The sequence below is a fragment of the Penaeus vannamei genome, chromosome 26, assembly GCF_042767895.1.
Source record: "Penaeus vannamei isolate JL-2024 chromosome 26, ASM4276789v1, whole genome shotgun sequence".
Classification (NCBI taxonomy): Eukaryota; Metazoa; Arthropoda; class Malacostraca; order Decapoda; family Penaeidae; genus Penaeus; species Penaeus vannamei.
The window spans coordinates 11,861,759-11,869,258 of NC_091574.1; the positions used below are offsets into that span (position 1 = coordinate 11,861,759).

The following is a 7,500-nucleotide window of genomic DNA, read 5'->3' on the forward strand; positions in this document are numbered from 1 at the left end:
AACACAGAGCGCACTCACAGTTGATACGTAAGATGCAAAATCTCATGCAACTGCCTCTTTTCATATGAAAAAAACAAATTATGTAAGAAGTAATTTTTTTTTACTGAATCTGAGGAATGCCTTTTAAAATTTCCCCAGAAGAATAGTATGTATATAAACCGTATTGTTTGAAGGTTCCACGATATTGTGCTTGTAGTTGAAATGCATTCCTGCATATCAAGGACTTCATTGTTTTTTATTGACATTTCTTATGTGAAATTAAGAAAACTTTTTTCCAATCTTTGTGTCACTAATAACAATTGCTATCGAGTTTTGTAGTTACCATGATACATTAAACATGTATCAAAGTGTTTGGGGTTTGTGAAACCTTAGTTGTATGATTTGTTGTTTCAAAAGACAATCGTTGAAAGCATTTGGAATTTACATATGCCGTCTTCTTTGTTCATTTTATTTCTTTATTATAGCATACCTAAGGCAGCAGGAGGAAATATAGAATTGAACCCAAGTAAAATTTGACATGTATACCTAATCGTTAATCGTCGCCTGTAATATCAATCCTATGTGCAAATCGACGGAATGTACTAGCATCTAAAATTACTTTAGTGCTTGCTCATTTGCTACCATTTTTTTATTATCTCCTCTTCCCCCAGCCCACCATTCTATAACCCCACCCACCCATCCCCTTTCGTTCTCAGTAGACCTTCAAGTGACGCCATAGGCCATGTCAACTAAAACTGCGTAGAAATTGGAAGCTTAAGGTTAAGCCAGATTGATGAAGCTGAACCTTGGCCGGGCGTTACTCAGGTCAGCACACACCCCAAATTGGTCACCCATAGCGGAAAGAGGGCGTGACCTCGAGGGCATCTGATCCCTCAGACCATTTGGCACACGCACCGTCCCACCCCTTCGTCCTCAATGGGGCAGCACCTCGGATTTGCTTTGCTAAAGTAGGAATTAAGAAACGTCATTTCCCTCTCAATATTGCGTACGAAGACTTAACAACCCGGTAGCCGACCAGGGGCCGGATTTACTAACGTCTTACGATATCGTAAATGGTCTGTTTATATCGTAAAACAAGTTACTCTCTCGTTTCTCGCAACGAGCGCATTTTCAAAACACTCCCGAGGTCGTAAACACATCTCTGTACGAGAAACATTTACAGGAGCCCGCAACCTCTCGTGACACTTATCGTAGCCAAGGTCTATATAAGTACAGGTCTCGTCACTAAGGGACTCAAATTCGTCCGTCTTGCGCATGACGTCATCTGGAGCAGAGCCTGGGGGTTCCACGCTAATCGCGTGGTCATTCTTTGATGTGAGGTAGAGCCGTAAGGATCTCTCCCTCTCTCCGTTTTCGCTCGCTAGACTGACTGGCGCGCGCAAAGTCACAATGCCCAGTGGTTGGTTGCAGCTTATATATGTACATTTATGTGTATATTTATGTATTGCCATTATTATTATTATTATTATTATTATTATTATTATTATCATTATTATTAGTATTATTATTATCATTATTATTGTTATTGTTGTATGATTCGTTTTATAATAAATTCATCAAAAACATTTGGAGTTTACATATGCCATGTCTTTTTTATTTATTTTACGTCCTTATTATGCCATGTCTAAGCTGCAACATATGAATTACAAAACTAAATTCACGTAGAATATATGATATAGGCCTACAAACAATCGCTGATAATCATCGCCTGCAAAACATGTCCAATAAGCAAATCGTTCAACGTGCCGACATCTGAAATTACTCAAGTATCTGCTCATTTACTACCATTTTCTATTATCTATGTCCCTGCCTACCATGCTCTAATTCCCCCCCGCCCCCCTTGCTCTCAGCTCCTTCCAGGTGACGTCATAGGCCTTATCACCCAAAGCTGCGCAGAACTCCGAAGTGACGAGACCTGTACTTATATAGACCTTGATCGTAGCGACCCTCCTCAGCTCATATCAGCTTCATAAATACCTTCAGGAGTGTGTAAATGTCACTTTGTCAAGTGGAAATCAATTAATGTGCAAGAGCAACCATTGAGGATGCATAGTAACGGAAAAAAACAATATGACTAATGTAAATAAGGATTGGCCTTTGCCAGTGCACAGAGGTGCGGAAACACTTGATGTAAAACCCTCAGCAAGTTTAATTTATCATGAATTAAAGGATCTCTAACCCATCTTGAAGTACGAAATCTGAATGAAAATGCATTTCATCATTATGACTATTTTCCTCTATAGCAACAAAACATAATAAATATTTAATAACAAATGTTACCAATATACAAACACACCTCTTAATAGCCTAATGTAAAATTACATTTAGCATTGGATCCATTTCTTTATGAATAATGATTAAGAGGAATATTTTACTGGATTGTATCAAATTTCTATCATAATATTTTATGAAAATATAACGAAATGCTTGATTTTTTGAGACAGATATGAATATATATATGTGATCTCTTTCCCTCTACATATATTATATATATATATATATATATATATATATATATATATATATATATATACATATATATATACATATATATATACTATATTCATATATGCATATATACATACAATTCTGTATATACAAAAATATATACATGTATATGTATATGTATATATATATGACTAGATATATACATGTACTGCATATCTTTTGGCATGTGTATATATATAGACCTACACACACACACACACACACACACACACACACACACACACACACATACACATACACACACACACACACACACACACACACACACACACACACACACACACACACACACACACACACACACACACACACATATATATATATATATATATATATATATATATATATATATATATATATATAGAGAGAGAGAGAGAGAGAGAGAGAGAGAGAGAGAGAGAGAGAGAGAGAGAGAGGGAGGGGGGGAGGGAGAGAGTGAGAGAGGGAGGGAGAGAGAGAGAAAGATAGAAAGACAGAGAGAGAGAGAGAAAAAAAGATAGAAAGACAGACAGAGAGAGAGAGAGAGAGAGAGAGAGAGAGAGAGAGAGAGAGAGAGAGAGAGAGAGAGAGAGAGAGAGAGAGAGAGGGGAGAGAGAGAGAGAGAGAGAGAGAGAGAGAGAGAGAGAGAGAGAGAGAGAGAGAGAGAGAGAGAGAGAGAGAGAGAGAGAGAGAGAGAGAGAGGAAAAGATAAAGGGAGAGAGAGAGAGGAAAAGGAAGAGAGAGGGAGAGAGAGAGAGAGGAAAAGATAGAGAGAGAGAGAGAGAGAGGAAAAGATATATATATATAGAGAGGAAAAGATAGATAGAAATAGAGAGAGAGAGAGAGGAAAAGATAGATAGAAATAGAGAGAGAGAGAGAGAGAGATGGGTATAGCCTTAGCTATATATATATATATATATATATATATATATATATATATATATATATATATATATATATATATATATATATATATATATATATATATATATATATATATAGGTATCAGAATTTATAAGAATATTTATAAAGGTGGTAATGATCAATAAAAGGTAATGATTCACCATGTGGTGATATAGAAACTGTTTTAAGTAAAACATTAGTGTTGCCTCAGTTCAGCGGATAACTTTCTGTGATTGGTCGATTTTTTCCCGAGCTAACGCTGATTGGTCGATCGAGCCGTTCTTTTAGGAAATAAAGCCCTACGACACCTGGCGATAGAAAATTCGGTCGTTACGGTTACAAGACCCTTGCGCTCTCGTTGTCTGGCGTTTGAAAATAGGTCGTAAAGTCGCTAATTGAGAAATTGTTGATAGTTCTCGTAACTGTTCCGAGAGACAGCGTTTACGAGAGAGTTTAGTAAATCCGGCCCCAGCTGATTATCTAATGGGACCCCCGCGGTGTCAGGTGCCTCAGAGTTCACGGGGCTGGCATGCCACGCCTTTCTGCAAGCGGTCTCGTCTTGCGGTGGCCGTGGCGAGTCACTGAATGCCTGGGGAAGAGCAAATGTGTCACTGATGTGGGTGCCGATCTTACGCGGTCCTGGGGCCGGATTTACTAACGTCTTACGATATCGTAAATGGTCTGTTTATATCGTAAAACAAGTTACTCTCTCGTTTCTCGCAACGAGCGTATTTTCAAAACACTCCCGAGATCGTAAACACATCTCTGTACGAGAAACATTTACGGGAGCCCGCAACCTCTCGTGACACTTATCGTAGCGACCCTTCTCAGCTCATATCAGCTTCATAAATACCTTCAGGAGTGTGTAAATGTCACTTTGCATTGTGGAAATCAATTAATGTGCAAGAGCAACAATTGAGGATGCATAATAACGGGAAAAAAACATTATGACCAATGTAAATAAGGATTGGCCTTTGCCAGTGCATAGAGGTGCGGAAACACTTGCTGTAAATCACCCAGCAAGTTTGATTTATCATGAATTAAAGGATCTCTAACACATCTTCAAGTACGAAATTGGAATGTAAATGCATAATTCATTATATTTTCCTCTATAGCAACAAAACATAATAAATATTTAATAACAAATGTTACCAATATACAAACACACCTCTTAATAGCCTAATGTAAAATTACATTTAGCATTGGATCCATTTCTTTATGAATAATGATTAAGATGAATGTTTTACTGGATTGTAATAAATTTCTATCATAATATCTTATGAAAATATAACGAAATGCTTGATTTTTTTTGAGAGAGATATGAATATATGTGTGATTTCTTTCCCTCTACATATATGTCTCTATATATATATACTATATTCATACATGCATATATGCATACAATTCTATATATACAAAAATATATACATGTATATGTATATGTATATATTATTTATATATATATAGATAGATATAGATATAGATATATGTATGTATATGCGTATATAGATTAATAGATATATGTATATGTGAATGTTTGTATATATAATGTATATACATACATATACATACAAATGTATGTTTATGGATATATATATATATATATATATATATATATATATATATATAGAGAGAGAGAGAGAGAGAGAGAGAGAGAGAGAGAGAGAGAGAGAGATGGGTATAGCCTTAGCTATATATATATATATATATATATATATATATATATATATATATATATATATATATATATAGGTATCAGAATTTATTATTTATAAAGGTGGTAATGATCAATAAAAGGTGATGATTCACCAGGTGGTGATATAGAAACTATTTTAAGTAAAACATTAGTGTTACCTCAGTTCAGTGGATAACGCTCTGTGATTGGTTGATTTTTACCCGAACTAACGCTGATTGTTCGATCGAGCCGTTCTTTTAGGAAATAAAGCCCGACGACACCTAGCGATAGAAAATTCGATCGTAACGGTTACGAGACCCCTGCGCTCTCGTTGTTTGGCGTTTGAAAATGGGTCGTAACGTCGCTAGTTGAGAAATCTTTGATAGTTCTCGTAACTGTTACGAGAGACAGCGTTTACGAGAGAGTTTAGTAAATCCGGCCCCTGGACTCCTACGCCGTCCTTCTGATCGTGCGACCAGGGGGGGGGGGGTGAGCTGTTGTGTGAATAGGGTGTTGGAATAGGTATGTGAGTAAGGGTGGGAAACTGATAGGGTGCAAGGAAAATAAATACCAATCTGACTGCATGAAAAGAACATTAATAATTATGGCAATATGATTACAAATGATTGCAGCATTCTGTCAACTATCTGAAATCGCAACAATAGTAATCTTTTGGTACACAAAAAAGTGAATGGTGGTAACTATGTTATGGAACATATATAGCTTGTAGAACACTGCATGGTGCAAGCAGATCGGGTCAGCTTTACTTGGGACAACTAAACGGCCGATAAGGACAAATCTAGTGGTTGTAGACTAGGTTGAATTTAGACAAATTCCGGAGGAAAAGTGAAGTAGTCCCACCATGTTACAGCTGTAAGAGGGTGCCACCGGGTCAAGCATCATAAGCCGCTAAAGCACTACACAAATTGGGCATCCCATCTTGTAAAGAAGTGCCAGCGCTAAGCTTACATGGAGTTGTAAACATAGTCGCGAAATGAGCACAAAAATGACCGAAAAAAATTATAATCAGATTACTCATATTTGAAATAAAGTATTCATGATAAGTATAATATGGATAATTTATGAAAAACATAGAATAGATGTATATGATATAACAGTCATAATAAACTGTACTGAAAAAAAGACATCCTATTAATCTAATAAGCTACATTAGTATTACAAGTGAACAACGAAAAAGAACAATCATATTGAAATGGAAGCTTTGTACACACAAAATATACTATGATAGTAAAACCATCTGACCTAAAATGAGGGAATGCATAGCTTAAATCTACACTATAAATTATTCATGCAAAACCTGAAGTGATACTCTTATAGTATAGTTAATTTCACCCACAATTATTGAGCGAACAAGTACACGTATTGTCAGGTCAATAGGCCAGTGGTGAATGATGACATGGCTTCAGGTCTAGCGGTTTATGAACCTGACCAGTGATGGTAGCTCGTCAGTTAGGCGGTCACATGGCAGGAGTCGGCCAGTCACGAGTCAGGAGCGGTTCTGTGTTGATAACCAATCGGGAGCCACTACAGCATCCCCTCTAGTGAAACGGCCACGAAACAAACTCCTGAAATCCTGAAGGACTGCTGCGGGTTTGACGTGATCGATGGTCACAGTATCTTTTCCTTAGGGCGGCGGATCGTGGTGGTCTTGTCGTCTCTTCTGATGACTGGATGGGACCCTCGTTTCCTCACGAAGACGTGGGAGCGATTTTGGAATCCATGAGGTATTTAGGTGTCTTGTTGCTGCGTACCCGTCATCCGTTCCAAGAGTTGCTTGCTGAAAGTCCCTAGTTCGTAGTTACTGGCCTTGAGAAAATCTGCAGGAAGGGCGAGCGTGGTTCTGTAGACCATTTCTGCAGTGGTGCAATGCAGGTCTTCCTGGCTGTTGAGGAGGACAAGGGGAAGCTGGTTGACCCATCTTTTATTGGGGGAGGAAAATATCAGGGCCTGCTTCATGTAGCAGTGGAAACGTTCAACCATGCCATTGGCGCAGGGATGGTAAGGGGTTGTCCTGATTATCTTGGATCCAAGAAAGACCATCAGTTGGTGCCAGAGTTCAGACTCAAACTTGGCACTGTGGTTGATAATAACTATCCGGGGTGCTGAAACGGGTGATCCAAGTGCCGAGGAAGGTTTTGGTGACTGTTACTGCAGTGATGTCGCAGATGGGCATAACCTCGGGCCATCTATTATCTTTAGGATGTAGGAGTAGCCGTTGTCTATGGGCAGGGGTCCCACTATGTCGATGTTGATATGCTGGAACCTTTCATCTGGAATGGGAAAAAAATGGAGGGGAGATTTGGTGTGTCTGTGATCTGTGGATTTTGTTCCTGTGGCATTCGGCTCATTAATGACACCACGGCCGAACATCTTTGTTGATGGCGGGCCAGACTACCTTGCTGTTGATGAGGTGT

General features: G+C 38.2%; 1 protein-coding gene across 3 annotated transcripts in view; it reads left to right on the plus strand.

The window, feature by feature from the left end:
- Nucleotides 1–7,500, plus strand: part of LOC138866709 (uncharacterized) — a gene marked incomplete at its 3' end in the record, with an annotated part of 85,411 nt that overhangs the window by 36,717 nt on the left and 41,194 nt on the right.